This window comes from Pristiophorus japonicus, unplaced genomic scaffold, assembly GCF_044704955.1.
Source record: "Pristiophorus japonicus isolate sPriJap1 unplaced genomic scaffold, sPriJap1.hap1 HAP1_SCAFFOLD_201, whole genome shotgun sequence".
NCBI classification, from domain to species: Eukaryota; Metazoa; Chordata; class Chondrichthyes; family Pristiophoridae; genus Pristiophorus; species Pristiophorus japonicus.
Window position 1 is genome coordinate 1,080,166 of NW_027251705.1, and position 22,073 is coordinate 1,102,238.

The 22,073-nt window shown below is 49.5% G+C and overlaps 3 non-coding genes and 3 pseudogenes across 3 annotated transcripts; 4 read left to right on the forward strand and 2 right to left on the reverse strand.

Moving 5' to 3' along the window:
• Positions 1 to 267: 267 nt before the first annotated feature.
• LOC139244067 (U1 spliceosomal RNA) lies at positions 268 to 397 on the forward strand (annotated as a pseudogene).
• A 3,927-nt stretch (positions 398 to 4,324) lies between these two features.
• Positions 4,325 to 4,488, forward strand: LOC139244074 (U1 spliceosomal RNA). Its single transcript, XR_011589862.1, has one exon. It is a non-coding gene; the product is annotated as a U1 spliceosomal RNA (small nuclear RNA).
• Positions 4,489 to 7,187: 2,699 nt separating this feature from the next.
• On the reverse strand, positions 7,188 to 7,351 carry LOC139244064 (U1 spliceosomal RNA). The gene has a single exon (XR_011589857.1). It is a non-coding gene; the product is annotated as a U1 spliceosomal RNA (small nuclear RNA).
• A 3,090-nt stretch (positions 7,352 to 10,441) lies between these two features.
• Positions 10,442 to 10,643, forward strand: LOC139244069 (U2 spliceosomal RNA; annotated as a pseudogene).
• A 7,071-nt stretch (positions 10,644 to 17,714) lies between these two features.
• On the reverse strand, positions 17,715 to 17,917 carry LOC139244070 (U2 spliceosomal RNA; annotated as a pseudogene).
• Positions 17,918 to 20,758: 2,841 nt separating this feature from the next.
• Positions 20,759 to 20,922, forward strand: LOC139244075 (U1 spliceosomal RNA). The gene has a single exon (XR_011589863.1). It is a non-coding gene; the product is annotated as a U1 spliceosomal RNA (small nuclear RNA).
• The last annotated feature ends 1,151 nt before the right edge of the window (positions 20,923 to 22,073 follow it).

A 22,073-nucleotide genomic window follows, 5' to 3' on the forward strand; every position in this document is an offset into this window, starting at 1 on the left:
TGCGGAAAACGTTCCCTGGCCCGAAGGCATGTTACTGAGGGAGCTTTGATTTCCTTTTAAGGGCAATTTGCAAATAAGGACGGTATCTTCTGTATTAATGCAGTGTTTTCACAAGGGATATATTAGACATTGCAATATTTTAGCAGAATGGACATGTCAAAGCAGCAGCAGTTTGTGAAAAGGGAAATTGTGATTTTTAGACATGATTCGCTGAGACGTTAAGAGGCAACGGATGATGTCGGGAGGCAGTGTGTGCGAAAGTAAAGCATAAACCATGCAGGGGATTAACCATGATTAAGAAGGTGGTGTTTTCAGGGCGTTGCCTGCGATGTTCCCAAATGCGGGATCCTCGACTGCAGAATTTATGGGAGTGGGGGAGTGTGTTCGCGATCTCCCGTGGTTTATAAATATATGCACTTGTTAATTCAATATTTGTTGATCAATGTCACGGGAAACTTTCATTTTAACAGAGGGAGTGATTCAAAATGGCCAGCACCCTGCAAAGCCTCGTTGACACGTTAAGAGGCCATCACAGAACTCTCGGAGTCGAAGCGACAGCCGATCATGAGGATGCACAGAAAATCCAACATGGGGCGAGGGAGAAGCTCTGATACAGACACAATCCAACAGGGGGAGTCAGTCTGCCGTTTAAAGTAACAACACGAAATCACATTTCAGTATCTTCAATGTCTCCCTTAATGATTAATGTGCAAAGTTAAACAACATGGGATTGGGGGGTGTGCTGACATGGATTGAGAACTGCTTGTCAGGCAGGAAACAAAGAGCAGGAGTAAATGGGTAATTTTCAGAATGGCAGGCAGTGACTAGTGCGCTACCGCAAGGTTCTGTGCTGGGCCCCCAGCTGTTTACATTGTACATTCATGATTTAGACGAGGGGATTAAATGTAGTATCTCCAAATTTCCCGATGACACGGAGTTGGGTGGCAGTGTGAGCTGCGAGGAGGATGCTATGAGGCTGCAGAGTGACTTGGATAGGTTAGGTGACTGGGCAAATGCATGGCAGATGAAGTATAATGTGGATAAATGTGAGGTCATCCACTTTGGTGGTAAAAACAGAGAGACACACTATTATCTGAATGGTGACAGATTAGGAAAAGGGGAGGTGCAACGAGACCTGGGTGTCATGGTACATCAGTCATTGAAGGTTGGCATGCAGGTACAGCAGGTGGTTAAGAAAGCAAATGGCATGTTGGCCTTCATAGCGAGGGGGTTTGAGTACAGGGGCAGGGAGGTGTTGCTACAGTTGTACAGGGCCTTGGTGAGGCCACACCTGGAGTATTTTTTTTTAATGTTTTATTCGTTGCCAATCTTTCCAATTCTTTGTCAGATCAACTTGTCAGATCATAAACGCCAGGGGTCACCTTGGGCCCATTCAAGGATCACTCTGCGCCAATGTTTTTGCTCTTAGCCAAAAGGCCTAGAGCCAAAGCACCGTTCCTGGAAGGACTGCATTACCAGGTTCGTGCCATGGAGGTGGATGGGTCAAACCACCCCACCCACACCTGGAGTATTGTGTACAGTTTTGGTCCCCTAACTTGAGGAAGGATATTCTTGCAATTGAGGGAGTGCAGCGAAGGTTCACCAGACTGATTCCCGGGATGGCGAGACTGACCTATCAAGAAAGACTGAATCAACTGTGCTTGTATTCACGGAGTTCAGAAGAATGAGAGGGGATCTCATAGAAACGTTTAAAATTCTGATGGGTTCAGACAGGTTAGATGCAGGAAGAATGTTCCCAATGTTGGGGAAGTCCAGAACCAGTGGTCACAGTCTAAGGATAAGGGGTAAGCCATTTGGGACCGAGATGAGGAGAAACTTCTTCACCCAGAGAGTGGTGAACCTGTGGCATTCTCTACCACAGAAAGTTGTTGAGGCCAATTCACTAAATATATCCAATCAGATCTGGAGTCAGGCAAGGCTGTCCTCTCTCGTCTGTCTTTTTTGTGTGTTGTATCGAGCCCTTTGCCAAGTCCATCAGGAAGGATGCGGGCATTAGAGGGGTGACGATCCCAGGCAGCGGAGGCGCTCAGGTCAAGACCTCCCTGTACATGGACGACGTCGCCGTCTTTTGCTCGGATCCGCAGTCGGTCCGCAGATTGCTCTCAATCTGCGACGAGTTTGAACTGGCCTCAGGAGCAAAGGTCAATCGCACCAAGAGCGAGGCCATGCTCTTTGGCCACTGGACCGACCGAGCCTCCATTCCCTTCACCGTCAAGCCAGATTTCCTGAAGGTGCTGGGAATATGGTTCGGAGCGGACGGGGCGTGCGCCAAAAACTGGGACGAGCGCATTGCCAAGGTCAGACAGAAACTGGCATTTTGGGAGCAGCGCTCCCTTTCCATCACAGGCAAGAACCTGGTCATCAGAAGTGAGGTGCTCTCGGTGTTGCTGTACGTAGCACAGGTCTGGCCCATCTCACACTCCTGTGCCGCGGCAGTCACCCGGGCCGTCTTCCACTTTGTCTGGAGGTCCAAAATGGACCGTGTCCGCAGAGACACGATGTACAAATCTCTGGACAGTGGAGGAAAGGACGTTCCGAACGTGGCCCTCATCCTGATGGCCACCTTTGTGTGCAGCTGCATCAAGCTATGCACAGCCCCCCAGTACGCAAACACCAAGTGTCACTACGTGCTGAGGTTCTACCTGTCTCCGGTGTTGAGAAGGATGGGTCTGGCCACGCTGCCGCGAAACGCCCCCACCAGCTGGACCATGCCTGTCCACCTGTCCTTCGTGGAAAAGTTTTTCAAAAGAAACTCCTTTGACCACAAGGCCATAAAACAGTGGTCAGCACGTAAGGTCCTGGACGCCCTACGAAAGAAGGAGAGGGTGGACCCTGTCGGGTGGTTCCCTGAGCAGACTGTCGAACTCGTTGGCAGAACGTCTCATCGCCAGAGCTTTCACACAAGCACCAAGACGTAGCTTGGTTTGCGGTGAGGAGGGCCCTACCCGTCAGAGCGTTCATGCACAGCCGACGCCTCAACAGCACAGCACGGTGCCCCCGGGCCGGCTGCGGGGCGGACAAGACTGTCACCCACCTCCTTCAGGATTGCGCCTTTGCGACGCAGGTCTGGAAAGAGATGCAGTGGTTGCTGTCGAGGTTCATCCCGAGCAGCTCCGTAACACAGGACTCTGTGCTCTACGGGCTGTTCCAAGGGACACACACCGAGACAGACATCACCTGCTGCTGGAGGGCCATCAACTCGGTCAAAGACGCTCTTTGGTCTTGCCGAAACTTGCTGGTTTTCCAGAGCAAGGAGATGTCCACGTCTGCGTGTTGCAGACTGGCGCAATCCAAGATCCAGGAATACGTGCTGAGGGACGCACTGAAAATTGGCGCAGTCGCCGCAAAGGCACGGTGGGGAAGGGCCACAGTTTAAAGCCCTTCTGCCACGGTAAACCCGGGGGATGGAATCAGTACAAACCCCCCTCGGGCTGTATTTGTAATTTACTTTTTGTGTACATAGAGCACCAAATCTGTAAACACCAATGTCGTGCCATGTCTAATGCAAGGTGTGTTACGAAATGCATGTTTGAAAAGAAAAATGTAAATGTACCGTCACCCATTCCATGCACTGGATTGTAACACATGAAACGTAATTTGTGTGAATGTACCACAATGTATCCCGTTTATTGGACCGAATCGCACTTGAACTGAAAAACAAGAAATGTAACGAACGGAACTGCCGTCAGCACCCAGATGTATTGTATGGGATTGCTGACCGCAGCTAAATGTACTGAAATGCCATTGAATGTACTGTACAGATTGTTTTATGAATAAAGTATATTTTGAAATTTAAAAAAATGCCTTGGGACGTTTCACTGCGTTAAAGGCGCTATATAAATACAAGTTTTTGTTGTTGCTGTTGTTGTGACGAAGACTCCCGGCCACAAGCTCACACCTCCCTGTTGCTCTTCCCCTGTGCAAAACTGGAACATTGCTTTTTCAAACACGTCAGATTCTGAATTATTTTTCATGTGAAGATTTGACAAACATTTACTTCACAGGCAATAAATATACATCGCGATTCTTTTTGCGGAAAACTTTCCCTGGCCCGAAGGCATGTGACTGAGGGAGCTTTGATTTCCTTTTAAGGGCAATATGCAAATAAGGACGGCATCTTCTGTATTAATGCAGTGTTTGCACAAGGCATATATCATTAGACATTGCAATATTTTAGCAGAATGGACATGTCAAAGCAGCAGCACTTTGTGAAAAGGGACATTGTGATTTTTTATACATGAGTCGTTGAGACGTTAAGAGGCAGCGGATGATGTCGGGAGGCAGTTGTGTGCGAAAATCGAGCATACTTACCTGGCAGGGGAGTAACCATGATCAAGAAGGTGGTTCTCCCAGGACGAGGCTAGCCCATTGCACTTCGGGTGTGCTGACGCCTGCGATGTCCCCAAATGCGGGATACTCGACTGCAAAATTTGTGGTAGTGGGGGACTGCGTTCGCGCTCTCCCCTGGCTTTGCAATTAATATCAGAATTAACGACATATGCATTTGTAATTTCAATATTTACTTATCAATCTCAACCTGTACTTCAATTACAGCAGCAATACTTTATTTCCAACAGGGGCACTGATAAAAATGGCCACTAACCCTGCGAAGCATGTGAGACGTTAAGAGAGAGGCCATCACAAAACTCTCGGCTTCCTCCATTCCGACGAACTGCCGCATATCATCATGCACAGACAATCCAACAGGGGACGACGGACAACTCATGTCGAACTGTGCTGTCATGCAGACACAATCCAACAGGGGCACAATATTTCAGTCTGCAGCTTTAAGAAATCACATTTCACTGCCGAAAATGTCTCCCTTGGATCTCGGGGACCACAATTCCACACAGTACGGAAGCTATGGTCTCAGCAGAACGTCACGCACTTTCACTTGCTTTAGCCACATAGTTCATTCAGCTTTCTTCACTGCTACTTTGGACAAATTGCTTGGGCATTTTTAGCATTAAATCAAGTCCAACCCACAAATCTCTTTCAATTCATCTGTCGCTATCTTAGCACACTTATTTTGGATCAGCTCGCTGATTGGCGCGTGGGCACACACAGCAGGAGCGACGAGGTCGGGGCGAAGGAGCGGGAAGAGACTGTGGAGGGTCGTGATCGGGGACCAGGAGAGGCCTGAGTTCAGGTACCCAGGGACAGCACGGGGCCAGCCCACGCAGCGATATAAAAAGGGAGGGAGGGACAGAGAAAGTGGGTCATTATAGACCGGTTAGCCTGACATCAGTGCTGGGGAAAATGTTGCAATCATTTATTAAGGATGAAATAGCAGCGCATTTGGAAAGCAGTGACAGGATCGGTCCAAGTCAGCATGGATTTAGGAAAGGGAAATCATGCTTGACAAATCTTATCGAATTTTTTGAGGATGTAACTTGTAGAGTGGACAAGGCAGAACCAGTGGCTGTGGTGTATTTGGACTTTCAAAAGGCTTTTGACAAGGTCCCATTGGTGTGTAAAATCAAAGCACATGGTATTGGGGGTAATATACTGACGTGGATAGACGACTGGTTGGCAGAGAGTCGGGATAAACGGGTCCTTTTCAGAATGGCAAGCAGTGACTAGTGGAGTGCCACAGGGCTCAGTGCTGGGAACCCAGCTCTTTACAATATACATTAATGATTTGGATGAAGGAATTGAGTGTAATATCTACAAGTTTGCAGATGACACTAAACTGGGTGGTGGTGTGAGCTGTGAGGGGGATGCTAAGAGGCTGCAGGGTGACTTGGACAGGTTCGGTGAGTGGGCAAATGTATGGCAGATGCAGTATAATGTGGATAAATGTGCCTGGTATTGCAGTACTTCCAGGAACGGTGCAGTGGCTCTAGGCCTTTTGGCTAAGAGCATTGGCGCAGAGTGATCCTTGAATGGGCCCAAGGTGACCTCTGGCGTTTGTGATTTGACAAAGAATTGGAACGATTGGCTACGAATTTCCAAAAAAAAAAAAAAAATAAATAATGTGGATAAATGTGAGGTTATCCACTTTGGGGGCAAAAACACGAAGGCAGAATATTATCTGAATGGTGACAGATTTGGAAAAAGGGAGGTGCAACGAGACCTGGGTGTCATGGTTCTTTCGTCATTGAAGGTTGGTAAACAGGTGCAGCAGGTGGTAAAGAAGGCAAGTGGTATGTTGGCCTTCATAGCTCGGGGATTGGAGTATAGGAGCAGGGAGGTCTTACTGCAGTTGTACAGGGCCTTGGCGAGGCCTCACCTGGAATATTGTGTTCAATTTTGGTCTCCTAATCTGAGGAAGGATGTTCTTGCTATTGAGGGAGTGCAGCGAAGATTCACCAGACTGATTCCCGGGATGGCAGGATTGACATATGAGGAGAGACTGGATCGACTGGGCCTTTTTACATTGGAGTTTAGAAGGATGAGAGGGGATCTCATAGAAACATACAAGATTCCGATGGGACGGGACAGGTTAGATGCCGGTAGATTGTTCCCAATGTTGGGGAAATCCAGAACCAGGGGACACAGTCTTAGGATAAGGGGTAGGCCATTTAGGACTGAGATGAGGAGAAACTTCTTCACTCAGAGAGTTGTTAACCTGTGGAATACTCTGTCGCAGAGAGTTGTTGATGCCAGTTCATTGGATATAGTCAAGAGGGAGTTAGATATGGCCCTTATGGCTAAAGGATCAAGGGGTCTGGAGAGAAAACAGGAATAGGATACTGAGGGAATGATCAGCCATGATCTTATCGAATGGTGGTGCAGGCTCGAAGAGCCGAATGGCCTACTCCTGCACCTATTTTCAATGTGTGCGCAATACGAGAACCTGCACCTATTTTCTATGTGTGCGCAATACGAGAACCACAGTCCCTGTCACAGGTGAGACAGATAGTCGTTGAAGGAAGTGGTGGGTGGGGAGCCTGGTTTGCCGCACAGTTCGACACGAGTTGTCCGTCGTCCCCTGTTGGATTGTCTGTGCATGCGGCAGTTCGTCGGAATGGAGGAAGCCGAGAGTTTTGTGATGGCCTCTCTCTTAACGTCTCATATGCTTCGCAGGGTTAGTAGCCATTTTTATCAGTGCCTCTGTTGGAAATAAAGTATTGCTGCTGTAATTGAAGTACAGTTTGAGATTGATGAATAAATATTGAAATTACAAATACATTTGTCGCTAATTCTGAAATTAATTGTAAAACCAGGGGAGAGCGCGAACGCAGTCCCCCACTACACAAAATTTTCCAGTCGAGTATCCCGCATTTGGGGACATCGCAGGCGTCAGCACATCCGAAGTGCAATGGGTTAGCCTCATCCTGGGAGAACCACCTTCTTTATCATGGTTACTCCCCTACCAGGTAAGTATGCTTAATTTTCGCACACAACTGCCTCCCGACATCATCCGCTGCCTCTTAACGTCTCAACGACTCATGTATAAAAATTCACAATGTCCCTTTTCACAAAGTGCTGCTGCTTTGCCATATCCATTCTGCTAAAATATTGCAATGTCTAATGATATATGCCTTGTGAAAACACTGCATTAATACAGAAGATACCGTCCTTATTTGCATATTGCCCTTAAAAGGAAATCAAAGCTCCCTCAGTCACATGCCTTCGGGCCAGGGAAAGTTTTCCGCAAATATAATCGCGATGTATATTTATTGCCTGTGAAGTAAATGTTTGCAAATCTTCACATGAAAACTAATTCAGAATCTGACGTGTTTGAAAAAGCAATGTTCCAGTTTTGCACAGGGGAAGATCAATAGGGAGGTGTGAGCTTGTGGCCGGGAGTCTTCGTCACAACAACAGCAACAACAAAAACTTGTATTTATATAGCGCCTTTAACGCAGTGAAACGACCCAAGACATTTTTTTAAATTTCAAAATATACTTTATTCATAAAACAATCTGTACAGTACATTCAATGGCATTTCAGTACATTTAGCTGCGGTCAGCAATCCCATACAATACATCTGGGTGCTGACGGCAGTTCCGTTCGTTACATTTCTTGTTTTTCAGTTCAAGTGCAATTCGGTCCAATAAACGGGATATATTGTGGTACATTCACACAAATTACGTTTCATGTGTTACAATACAGTGCATGGAATGGGTGACGGTACATTTACATTTTTCTTTTCAAACATGCATTTCGTAACACACCTTGCATTGTACATGGCACGACATCGGTGTTTACAGATTTGGTGCTCTATGTACACAAAAAGTAAATTACAAATACAGCCCGAGGGGAGTTTTGTACTGATTCCTGCCCCCGGGTTTACCGTGGCAGAAGAGCTTTAAATTGTGGCCCTTCCCCACCGTGCCTTTGCGGCGACTGCACCATTTTCAGTGCGTCCCTCAGCACGTATTCCTGGATCTTGGATTGCGCCAGTCTGCAACACGCAGACGTGGACATCTCCTTGCTCTGGAAAACCAGCAAGTTTCGGCAAGACCAAAGAGCGTCTTTGACCGAGTTGATGGCCCTCCAGCAGCAGGTGATGTCTGTCTTGGTGTGTGTCCCTGGGAACAGCCTGTGGAGCACAGAGTCCTGTGTTACGGAGCTGCTCGGGATGAACCTCGACAGCAACCACTGCATCTCTTTCCAGACCTGCGTCGCAAAGGCGCAATCCTGAAGGAGATGGGTGACAGTCTCGTCCGCCCCGCAGCCGGCCCGGGGGCACCATGCCGTGCTGTTGAGGCGTCGGCTGTGCATGAACGCTCTGACGGGTAGGGCCCTCCTCACCGCCAACCAAGCTACGTCTTGGTGCTTGTGTGAAAGCTCTGGCGATGAGACGTTCTGCCAAACGAGTTCGACAGTCCGCTCAGGGAACCACCCGACAGGGTCCACCCTCCCCTTCTTTCGGAGGGCGTCCAGGACCTTACGTGCTGACCACTGTTTGATGGCCTTGTGGTCAAAGGGGTTTCTTTTGAAAAACTTTTCCACGAAGGACAGGTGGACAGGCATGGTCCAGCTGGTGGGGCGTTTCGCGGCAGCGTGGCCAGACCCATCCTTCTCAACACCGGGGACAGGTAGAACCTCAGCACGTAGTGACACTTGGTGTTTGCGTACTGGGGGGCTGTGGATAGCTTGATGCAGCCGCACACAAAGGTGGCCATCAGGATGAGGGCCACGTTCGGAACGTCCTTTCCTCCACTGTCCAGAGATTTGTACATCGTGTCTCTGCGGACACGGTCCATTTTGGACCTCCAGACAAAGTGGAAGACGGCCCGGGTGACTGTCGCGGCGCAGGAGTGTGAGATGGGCCAGACCTGTGCCACGTACAGCAACACCGAGAGCACCTCACTTCTGATGACCAGGTTCTTGCCTGTGATGGAAAGGGAGCGCTGCTCCCAAAATGCCAGTTTCTGTTTGACCTTGGCAATGCGCTCGTCCCAGTTTTTGGCGCACGCCCCGTCCGCTCCGAACCATATTCCCAGCACCTTAAGGAAATCTGGCTTGACGGTGAAGGGAATGGAGGCTCGGTCGGTCCAGTGGCCAAAGAGCATGGCCTCGCTCTTGGTGCGATTGACCTTTGCTCCCGAGGCCAGTTCAAACTCGTCGCAGATTGAGAGCAATCTGCGGACCGACTGCGGATCCGAGCAAAAGATGGCGACGTGGTCCATGTACAGGGAGGTCTTGACCTGAGCGCCTCCGCTGCCTGGGATCGTCACCCCTCTAATGCCCGCATCCTTCCTGATGGACTTGGCAAAGGGCTCGATACAACACACAAAAAAGACAGACGAGAGAGGACAGCCTTGCCTGACTCCAGATCTGATTGGATATATTTAGTGAATTGGCCTCAACAACTTTCTGTGGTAGAGAATGCCACAGGTTCACCACTCTCTGGGTGAAGAAGTTTCTCCTCATCTCGGTCCCAAATGGCTTAGCCCTTATCCTTAGACTGTGACCCCTGGTTCTGGACTTCCCCAACATTGGGAACATTCTTCCTGCATCTAACCTGTCTGAACCCATCAGAATTTTAAACGTTTCTATGAGGTCCCCTCTCATTCTTCTGAACTCCAGTGAATACAAGCCCAGTTGATCCAGTCTTTCTTGATAGGTCAGTCCCGCCATCCCAGGAATCAGTCTGGTGAACCTTCGCTGCACTCCCTGAATAGCAAGAATGTCCTTCCTCAAGTTAGGAGACCAAAACTGTACACAATACTCCAGGTGTGGCCTCACCAAGGCCCTGTACAACTGTAGCAACACATCCTGAAATCGGGTTTGACCCATCCACCTCCACGGAGGTATGTGGGGGACCTGACCCATCCACCTCCATGGCACGAACCTGGTATTGCAGTACTTCCAGGAACGGTGCAGTGGCTCTAGGCCTTTTGGCTAAGAGCATTGGCGCAGAGTGATCCTTGGCATGTGCAAGGTGACCTCTGGCGTTTGTGATTTGACAAAGAATTGGAACGATTGGCTACGAATTTAATTTAAAAAAAAAACACATCCTGAAATCGCTTCTCGGCCTTTTGGCTAAGATCATGCGTAACTGACCTGACAGGGGAGTAGCCACCATGACCTCCGGGTGGTTCTCCCTGGATCAGGAAGGTATATGCTTGCTTTTTTGGAAACAGGAGGTGTGTGGGGGACCTGATCCATCCATCTCCATGGCACGAACCTGGTATTGCAGTACTTCCAGGAACGGTGCAGTGGCTCTCGGCCCTTTGGCTAAGAGCATTGGCGTGTGCAAGGTGATCTCTGGCGTTTGTGATGTGACAAAGAATTGGAACGATTGGCTACGAATTTTAAAAAAAACACATCCTGAAATAGGAGGTGGGTGGGGTGGCTTGACCCATCCACCTCCATGGAGGTGTGTGGGGGGCCTGACCCATCCACCTCCATGGCACGAACCTGTTATTGCAGTACTTCCAGGAACAGTGCAGTGGCTCGAGGCCTTTTGGCTAAGAGCATTGGCGCAGAGTGATCCTTGATGTGTGCAAGGTGACCTCTGGCGTTTGTGATTTGACAAAGAATTGGAAAGATTGGCTACGAATTTAAAAAAAAAACACATCCCTGCCCCTGTACTCAAACGCCCTCGCTCTGAAGGCCAACATGCCATTTGCTTTCTTAACCGCCTGCTGTTCCTGCATAGCAACCTTCAATGACTGATGTACCATGACACCCAGGTCTCGTTGCACCTCCCCTTTTCCTAATCTATCACCATTCAGATAATAGTCTGTCTCTGTGTTTTTACCACCAAAGTGGATGACCTCACATTTATCCACATTATACTTCATCTGCCATGCATTTGCCCAGTCACCTAACCTATCCAAGTCACTCTGCAGCCTCATAGCATCCTCCTCGCAGCTCACACTGCCACCCAACTCCGTGTCATCGGGAAATTTGGAGATACTACATTTAATCCCCTCGTCTAAATCATGAATGTACAATGTAAACAGCTGGGGGCCCAGCACAGAACCTTGCGGTGGCGCACTAGTCACTGCCTGCCATTCTGAAAATTACCCATTTACTCCTGCTCTTTGCTTCCTGTCTGACAAGCAGTTCTCAATCCATGTCAGTACACTACCCCCAATCCCATGTTGTTTAACTTTGCACATTAATCATTAAGGGAGACATTTGAGCCATTGAAATGTGATTTCGTGTTGTTACTTTAAACGGCAGACTGACTCCCCCTGTTGGATTGTGTCTGTATCAGAGCTTCTCTCTCGCCCCATGTTGGATTTTCTGTGCATCCTCATGATCGGCAGTCGTTCGGAATGGAGGAAGCCTGTTGTTGCTTCGACTCCGAGAGTTCTGTGATGGCCTCTTAACGTGTCAACGAGGCTTTGCAGGGTACTGGCCATTTTGAATCACTCCCTCTGTTGAAATGAAAGTATACCGTAACATTGATTAACAAATGCATATATTTCTAATTCTGACATTAATTGCAAAAATCAGGCGAGATCGCAAACGCACTCCCCCACTACCACAAATTCTGCAATCGAGGATCCCGCATTTGCATTTGAGAACATCGCAGGCAATGGCACACGCGGAAGTGCAATATGTCCTGGGAACACCACCTTCTTGATCATGGTTAATACCCTGCATGGTTTATGCTTTACTTTCGCACACACTGCCTCCCGACATCATCCGCTGCCTCTTAATGTCTCAGCGACTCATGTATAAAAAATCACAATGTCCCTTTACACAAAGTGCTGCTGCTTTGACATGTCCATTCTGCTAAAATATTGCAATGTCTAATGATATATCCCTTGTGAAAACACTGCAGTAACACAGAAGATGCCGTCCTTATTTGCATATTGCCCTTAAAAGGAAATCAAAGCTCCCTCAGTAACATGCCTTCGGGCCAGGGAAAGTTTTCCGCAAATATAATCGCGATGTATATTTATTGCCTGTGAAGTAAATGTTTGTCAAATCTTCACATGAAAACTAATTCAGAATCTGACGTGTTTGAAAAAGCAATGTTCCAGTTTTGCACAGGGGAAGATCAATAGGGAGGTGTGAGCTTGTGGCCGGGAGTCTTCGTCACAACAACAGCAACAACAAAAACTTGTATTTATATAGCGCCTTTAACGCAGTGAAACGTCCCAAGGCATTTGCCAGGACGAAGACCTGTGACATTCACCCCCTGTGGTGGAACCATTTCACCACTTTCCCATAACCCATCTCACTCCACCTTCTTTTGTTGAAGTGGGGCTCCAATTTTTTGCAGAGCCGCTATCAGCGGGCGTGCTTTCAGCTGCCTTGGCCCGAAACACTGGAATTCCCCCCAAAAACATCTGCTCCTTTAAGACGCTCCTTTAAGGCGCTCTTTGACCAAACTTTAGGTCACCTGTCCTCACACCTCCTGATGTGGCTCGGTGTCAAGTTTTGTTTGATAACACTCCTGTGAAGTACCTTGGAATGTTTTACTACATTAAAGGCGCTATATAAATGACATATTGATCAGTAAATAAGGATAAACTTTTTCCAGTGTCAGAAGGTCATTAACCAGGAGACAGAGATTGAAGAAAATTTGCCAAAGAACGAGAGGCAACAGGAGGATGTCCACCCCCCGACCTGAAGCGACTGAAGGTAAAACAACATTATGCAGCAAATTGTTGTGAGCTGTGTGAAAAAGTGGTGGAAGCACATTGAATAGTAATGTGGAAAAGTTAATTTGGATAATACTTGAAGGAAAAATACTCATCACTGAAAGAGTGAAAAGAGTTGGCCGCATGCTCTGGCCCAGCATGTAACCATTCATATTAAAAACTGGAACCCAGCAATTTCTCTCACTTACTTTGTATACTTTTTTATGAATTGCAAAGTCTGCATGGCAGCCCCACAGTGTCCTGGTCAATATTTATTCCTCAATCAACATGACAAAAACAGATTATCTGGTCATTATCACATTGCTGTTTGTGGGAGTTTGCTGTGTGAAAATTGGCTGCCGTGTTTCGCACATTACAACAGTGACTTCACTCCAAAAGTACTTTATTGGCTGTAAAGCGCATTGAGACATAGAAAACGTTGAGGAACTCAAGAGGGATTACAAAGGTTGGAGAACCGTAAAACCCCTCTGCGATTCCCCGATGCACTGGTGGGAAACAATCAAGACAAACATCAAGAGGTTCTTCATCCTCAAAGGTGTTCAGGAGGCGAGAGGGAGACAGAGGGAATTGTCCCAACTCCAGAAGAGCATGCAAAACCTGCTCCTGCTGCAGTCGATGGGGGTCGACGTCGCGGAGGAACTCGAAGAGGTGAAGGGCCAGCAAGCCTCACTCTTTGCCTTGGAGTCCTCCAAGATCATCTTCTGCTCCAGAGTCCGCTCCGTCGAGCAGGATGAGACGTGCTCGCGCTTCTTCTTCCAAAAGGTACACAGGGGGAGCTCTGTGATCACCAGCCTAAAGGAAGAAGACGGTTCTGTGACGTCTTCGCAGCCTGACATGCTGAGGATCAGCAAATCCTTCTATGCCAGGCTGTACGACGTCAAGCCCACAGATCGCGCGGCCTCCCAGTCTTTCCTGTCGTCTATTTCGGAGGTCTTCGACGACAACAAGTGAGAGAGTCTGGACCACCCGCTAACTCTGGACGAGCTGACAAAGGCCGTCCGGTCCTTCGAGACGAATAAAACTCCCGGAAGCGACGGCTTACCGGTCGAGTTGTACTCGGCTCTGTGGGACTGGATAGGCCCAGACCTGCTGGAAGTGTACGGAGGTCTGCTTCTGGCTGGCAGCATGTCAGAATCGATGAGGAAAGGCATCATCACCCTCATCTACAAGCAGAAGGGGGAGAGGGAGGAAATCAAAAGCTGGCGACCCATTTCGCTGCTCAATGTGGACTACAAGATCCTGTCAAAGGTCATCGCCAACAGGGTCAAGTCTGCTGTTGAGCCGGTGATTCACCCGGACCAGACCTGCGCTGTCCCCGGCAGGAAGATCTCTGATAGCCTGGCGCTACTCAGAGATACGATCGCCTACGTGCGGGACAGGGGGGTGGACACCTGCTTAATCAGCTTAGACCAGGAGAAGGCCTTTGACAGGATATCGCACATGTACCTGATGGACGTGCTCTCCAAAATGGGGTTTGGGGAGGGTATCCACAATTGGATCCAACTGCTCTACAGAGACATCAGTAGTACAGTCCGAATCAATGGGTGGGAAACTGAAAGCTTTCCGATCAGATCAGGAGTCAGGCAAGGCTGTCCTCTCTCGTCTCTCTTGTTTGTGTGTTGTATCGAGCCCTTTGCCGGGTCCATCAGGAAGGATGCGGGCATTAGAGGGATGACGATCCCAGGCAGCGGAGGCGCTCAGGTCAAGACCTCCCTATACATGGACGACGTAGCCATCTTTTGCTCGGATCTGCAGATTGCTCACAATCTGCGACCAGTTTGAACTGGTCTCGGGAGCAAAGGTCAATCGCAGCAAGAGCGAGCCTCCATTCCCTTCACCGTTAAGCCAGATTACCTGAAGGTGTTGGGAATATGGTTCAGAGCGGACGGGGTTTGCGCCAAAAACTGGGAAGAGCGTATCGCCAAAGTGAAGCAAAAACTGGGATGGTGGAAGCTGCGCTTCCTCTCCATGGCAGGAAAGAACCTGGTCATCAGGAGTGAGGTGCTCTCGGGGTTGTTGCACGTGGCACAGGTCTGGCCCATCTCACACTCCTGTGCCGCGGCAGTCACCCGGGCCGTCTTCCATTTTGTCTGGAGGTCCAAAATGGAACGTGTCTGGACAGTGGAGGAAAGGATGTTCCGAACGTGGCCCTCATCCTGATGGCCACCTTTGTGTGCGGCTGCATCAAGCTATGCACAGCCCCCCAGTACGCAAACACCAAGTGTCACTACGTACTGAGGTTCTACCTGTCCCCGGTGTTGAGAAGGATGGGTCTGGCCACGCTGCCGCGAAACGCCCCCACCAGCTGGACCATGCCTGTCCACCTGTCCTTCATGGAAAGGTTTTTCACAAAAAAAACCCTTTGACCACAAAGCCATAAAACAGTGGTCAGCACGTAAGGTCCTGGACGCCCTACGAAAGAAGGAGAGGGTGGACCCTGTCGGGTGGTTCCCTGAGCGGACTGTCGAACTCGTTTGGCAGAACGTCTCATCGCCAGAGCTTTCACACAAGCACCAAGATGTAGCTTGGTTGGCGGTGAGGAGGGCCCTACCCGTCAGAGCGTTCCTGCACAGCCGACGTCTCAGCAACACGGCACGGTGCCCCCGAGTCGGCTGTGGGGCGGACAAGACTGTCACCCACCTCCTTCAGGATTGCGCCTTCGCAAGGCAGATCTGGAAAGAGATGCAGTGGTTGCTGTCGAGGTTCATCCCGAGCAGCTCCGTAACACAGGACTCTGTGCTCTACGGGCTGTTCCCAGGGACACACACCGAGACTGACATCACCTGCTGCTGGAGGGCCATCAACTCAGTCAAAGAAACTCTTTGGTCTTGCCGAAACTTGGAAAAGGGAATGGAGGCTCGGTCTGTCCCGTGACCAAAGAGCATGGCGTCGCTCTTGCTGCGATTGACCTTTGCTCCCGAGGCCAGTTCAAACTGGTCGCAGATTGTGAGCAATCTGCGGACCGACTGCGGATCCGAGCAAAAGATGGCGATGTCGTCCATTAACGGGAGGTCTTGACCTGAGCACCTCTGCTGCCTGGGATCGTCACCCCTCTAATGCCCGCATCCTTCCTGATGGACCCGGCAAAGGGCTCGATACAACACACAAACAAGAGAGACGAGAGAGGACAGCCTTGCCTGACTCCAGATCTGACCGAAAAGCTTTCAGTTTCCCACCCGTTGATTAGAACTGCACGACTGATGTCTGTGTAGAGCAGTTGGATCCAATTGTGGATACCCTCCCCAAACCCTATTTTGGAGAGCACGTCCATCAGGTACGTGTGCGATATCCTGTCAAAGGCCTTCTCCTGGTCTAAGCTGATTAAGCAGGTGTCCACCCTCCTGTCCCGCACGTAGGCGATCGTATTCCTGAGTAGCGCCAGGCTATCAGAGCGCTTCTGCCGGGGACAGCGCAGGTCTGGTCCGGGTGAATCACCAGCTCAACAGCAGACTTGACCCTGTTGGCGATGACCTTTGACAGGATCTTGTAGTCCACATTGAGCAGCGAAATGGGCCGCCAGTTTTTGATTTCCTCCCTCTCCCCCTTCTGCTTGTAGATGAGGGTGATGATGCCTTTCCTCATCGATTCTGACATACTGCCGGCCAGAAGCAGACCTCCGTACACTTCCAGCAGGTCTGGGCCCATCCAGTCCCACAGAGCGAATACAACTCGACCGGTAAGCCGTCGCTTCCGGGAGTTTTATTCGTCTCGAAGGACCGGACGGCCTTTGTCAGCTCGTCCAGAGTTAGCGGGTGGTCCAGACTCTCTCACTTGCTGTCGTTTAGGACCTCCGTGATAGACGACAGGAAAGACTGGGAGGCCGCGTGGTCTGTGGGCTTGACGTCATACAGCCTGGCATCGAAGGATTTGCTGATCCTCAGCATGTCAGGCTGCGAAAACGTCACAGAACCGTCTTCTTCCTTTAGGCTGATGATCACAGAGCTCCCCCTGTTACCTTTTGGAAGAAGAAACGCGAGCACGTCTCATCCTGCTCGACGGAGCGGACTCTGGAGAGGAAGATAATCTTGGAGGACTCTGAAGTAAAGAGCGAAGCTTGCTGGCCCTTCACCTCTTCGAGTTCCTCCGTGACGTCGACCCCCATCGACTGCAGCAGGAGCAGGTTTTGCATGCTCTTCTGGAGTTGGGACAATTCCCTCTGTCTCCCTCTTGCCTCCTGAACACCTTTGGCGATGAAGAACCTCTTGATGTTTGTCTTGATTGTTTCCCACCAGTGCATCGGGGAATCGGAGAGGGGTTTTACGGTTCTCCAACCTTTGTAATCCCTCTTGAGTACCCAATGCCCAATCAATAGATACTACACTTGATCTTAGCCAAAATGCCGAGAAGCGATAGCCTTTGAACAGCAATGCATAAAAAGAGCCAGCACTCTCTTTCAGGCAAAGCCTCAGGTGCTCAGCGCCCTCCCGGATGCACTTCCTCCACTTCGGGCAGTCTTTGGCCAGGGATTCCCAGGTGTCAGTGGCGATGTTGCATTTTATCAAGGAGGTTTTGAGGGTGTCCTTGAAACTATTGTTTTTTTTCATTTCAAAATATTTTTTTTTTTAATTCGTAGCCAATCTTTCCAATTCTTTGTCAAATCACAAACGCCAGAGATTACCTTGCACACGCCAAGGATCACTCTGCGCCAATGCTCTTAACCAAAAGGCCGAGAGCCACTGCACCATTCCCGGAAGTACTGCAGTTACCAGGTTCATGCCATGGAGGTGGATGGGTCAAGTCCCCCACACACCTCCTGTTTCCAAAAAAGCAAGCATATACCTTCCTGATCCAGGGAGAACCACCCAGAGGTCATGGTGGCTACTCCCCTGTCAGGTCAGTTACGCATGATCTCAGCCAAAAGGCCGAGAAGCGATTTCAGGATGTGTTGCTACAGTTGTACAGGGCCTTGGTGAGGCCACACCTGGAGTATTGTGTACAGTTTTGGTCTCCTAACTTGAGGAAGGACATTCTTGCTATTCAGGGAGTGCAGCGAAGGTTCACCAGACTGATTCCCGGGATGGCGGGACTGACCTATCAAGAAAGACTGAATCAACTGGGCTTGTATTCACTGGAGTTCAGAAGAATGAGAGGGGACCTCATAGAAACGTTTAAAATTCTGACGGGTTTAGACAGGTTAGATGCAGGAAGAATGTTCCCAATGTTGGGGAAGTCCAGAACCAGGGGTCACAGTCTAAGGATAAGGGCTAAGCCATTTAGGACTGAGATGAGGAGAAACTTCTTCACCCAGAGAGTGGTGAACCTGTGGCATTCTCTACCACAGAAAGTTGTTGAGGCCAATTCACTAAATATATCCAATCAGATCTGGAGTCAGGCAAGGCTGTCCTCTCTCATCTGTCTTGTTTGTGTGTTGTATCGAGCCCTTTGCCGAGTCCATCAGGAAGGATGCGGGCATTAGAGGGGTGACGATCCCAGGCAGCGGAGGCGCTCAGGTCAAGACCTCCCTGTGCATGGACCACGTCGCCGTCTTTTGCTCGGATCCGCAGTCGGTCCGCAGATTGCTCTCAATCTGCGACCAGTTTGAACTGGCCTCGGGAGCAAAGGTCAATCGCACCAAGAGCGAGGCCATGCTCTTTGGTCACTGGACCGACCGAGCCTCCATTCCCTTCACCGTCAACCAGATTTCCTGAAGGTGTTGGGAATATGGTTCGGAGCGGACGGGGCGTGCGCCAAAAACTGGGACGAGCGCATTGCCAAGGTCAAACAGAAACTGGCATTTTGGGAGCAGCGCTCCCTTTCCATCACAGGCAAGAACCTGGTCATCAGGAGTGAGGTGCTCTCGGTGTTGTTGTACGTGGCACAAGTCTGGCCCATCTCACACTCCTGCAGTCACCCGGGCCGTCTTCCACTTTGTCTGGAGGTCCAAAATGGAACGTGTCCGCAGAGACACGATGTACAAATCTCTGGACAGTGGAGGAAAGGACGTTCCGAACGTGGCCCTCATCCTGATGGCCACCTTTGTGTGCGGCTGCATCAAGCTGTGCACAGACCCCCAGTACACAAACACCAAGTGTCACTACGTGCTGAGGTTCTACCTGTCCCCGGTGTTGAGAAGGATGGGTCTGGCCACGCTGCCGCGAAACGCCCCCACCAGTTGGACCATGCCTGTCCACCTGTCCTTTGTGGAAAAGTTTTTCAAAAGAAACCCCTTCGACCACAAGGCCATCAAACAGTGGTCAGCACGTAAGGTCCTGGACGCCCTACGAAAGAAGGAGAGGGTGGACCCTGTCGGGTGGTTCCCTGAGCGGATTGTCGAACTCGTTTGGCAGAACGTCTCATCGCCAGAGCTTTCACACAAGCACCAAGACGTAGCTCGGTTGGCGGTGAGGAGGGCCCTACCCGTCAGAGTGTTCATGCACAGCCGACGCCTCAACAGCACGGCACGGTGCCCCCGGGCCGGCTGTGGGGCGGACGAGACTGTCACCCACCTCCTTCAGGATTGCGCCTTTGCAAGGCAGGTCTGGAAAGAGATGCAGTGGTTGCTGTCGAGGTTCATCCCGAGCAGCTCCGTAACACAGGACTCTGTGCTCTACGGGCTGTTCCCAGGGACACACACCGAGACAGACATCACCTGCTGCTGGAGGGCCATCAACTCGGTCAAAGACGCTCTTTGGTCTTGCCGAAACTTGCTGGTTTTCCAGAGCAAGGAGATGTCCATGTCTGCGTGTTGCAGACTGGCGCAATCCAAGATCCAGGAATACGTGCTGAGAGACGCACTAAAAATTGGTGCAGTCGCCGCAAAGGCACGGTGGGGAAGGGCCACAGTTTAAAGCCCTTCCGCCACGGTAAACCCAGGGGATGGAATCAGCACAAACCCCCCTCGGGCTGTACTTGTAATTTACTTTTTGTGAACATTGAGCACCAAATCTGTAAACACCAATGTCGTGCCATGTACAATGCAAGGTGTGTTACGAAATGCATGTTTGAAAAGAAAAATGTAAATGTACCGTCACCCATTCCGGGCACTGGATTGTAACACATGAAACGTAATTTGTGTGAATGTACCACAATGTATCCCGTTTATTGGACTGAATTGCACTTGAACTGAAAAACAAGAAATGTAACGAACGGAACTGCCGTCAGCACCCAGATGTATTGTATGGGATTGCTGACTGCAGCTAAATGTACTGAAATGCCATTGAATGTACTGTACAGATTTTTTTATGAATAAAGTATATTTTGAAATTTAAAAAAATGCCTTGGGACGTTTCACTGCGTTAAAGGCGCTATATAAATACAAGTTTTTGTTGTTGCTGTTGTTGTGACGAAGACTCCCGGCCACAAGCTCACACCTCCCTATTGATCTTCCCCTGTGCAAAACTGGAACATTGCTTTTTCAAACACGTCAGATTCTGAATTAGTTTTCATGTGAAGATTTGACAAACATTTACTTCACAGGCAATAAATATACATCGCGATTATATTTGCGGAAAACTTTCCCTGGCCCGAAGGCATGTTACTGAGGGAGCTTTGATTTCCTTTTAAGGATAATTTGCAAATAAGGACGGTATCTTCTGTATTAAAGTAGTGTTTTCACAAGGGATATATCATTAGACATTGCAATATTTTAGCAGAATGGACATGTCAAAGCAGCAGCACTTTGTGAAAAGGGACATTGTGATTTTTTATACATGAGTCGTTGAGACGTTAAGAGGCAGCGGATGATGTCGGGAGGCAGTTGTGTGCGAAAATCGAGCATACTTACCTGGCAGGGGAGTAACCATGATCAAGAAGGTGGTTCTCCCAGGACGAGGCTAGCCCATTGCACTTCGGGTGTGCTGACGCCTGCGATGTCCCCAAATGCGGGATACTCGACTGCAAAATTTGTGGTAGTGGGGGACTGCGTTCGCGCTCTCCCCTGGCTTTGCAATTAATATCAGAATTTGCAACATATCCGTTTCTAAGTTCATTATCTATTCATCAGTCTTAACCTAGGCTTCAATTCCAGCAGAGGCGCTGATAAAAATGCCCACTAACCCTGCGAAGTACGAGACGTTACGAGGCCATCACAAAACTCTCCGAGTCCAAGTGTTGTTTCCTCCATTCCGACCAACTGCCGCATATCAGCATGCACACACAGTCCAACAGGGGACGACGGACAACTCGTGTGGGACTGTGCTGTCATACACACACAATCCAACAGGCGGACAATATTTCAGGTTTAATACATCACATTTCACTGGCTTGAAGATCTCCCTTGGATCTCGGGGACCACAATTCCACACAGTACGGAAGCTATGGTCTCAGCAGAACATCACGCACTTTCACTTGCTTTAGCCACATAGTTCATTCAGCTTTCTTCACTGCTACTTTGGACAAATTGCTTGGGCATTTTCAGCGTTTAATCAACTGCAACCCACAAATCTCTTTCAATTCATCTGGAGCTATCTCAGCACACTGATTTTGGATCAGCTCGCTGATTGGCGCGTGGGCACACACAGCGGGAGCGACGAGGTCGGGGCGAAGGGGCGGTAAGAGACTGTGGAGGGACGTGATCGGGGACCAGGAGAGGCTTGAGTTCGGGGACAGGGACAGCACGGGGCCAGCCCACACTGCGGTATAAAAAGGGAGGGAGGGAGGGAGAGACAAAGTGGGTCATTATAGACCGGTTAGCCTGACATCAGTGCTGGGGAAAATGTTGCAATCATTTATTCAGGATGAAATAGCAGCGCATTTGGAAAGCAGTGACAGGATCGGTCCAAGTCAGCACGGATTTAGGAAAGGGAAATCATGCTTGACAAATCTTATGGAATTTTTTGAGGATGTAACTAGTAGAGTGGACAAGGCAGAACCAGTGGATGTGGTGTATTTGGACTTTCAAAAGGCTTTTGACAAGGTCCCGTTGGTGTGTAAAATCAAAGCACGTGGTATTGGGGGCAATATACTGACGTGGATAGACGACTGGTTGGCAGAGAGTCGGGATAAACGGGTCCTTTTCAGAATGGCAGGCAGTGACTAGTGGAGTGCCGCAGGGCTCAGTGCTGGGACCCCAGCTCTTTACAATATACATTA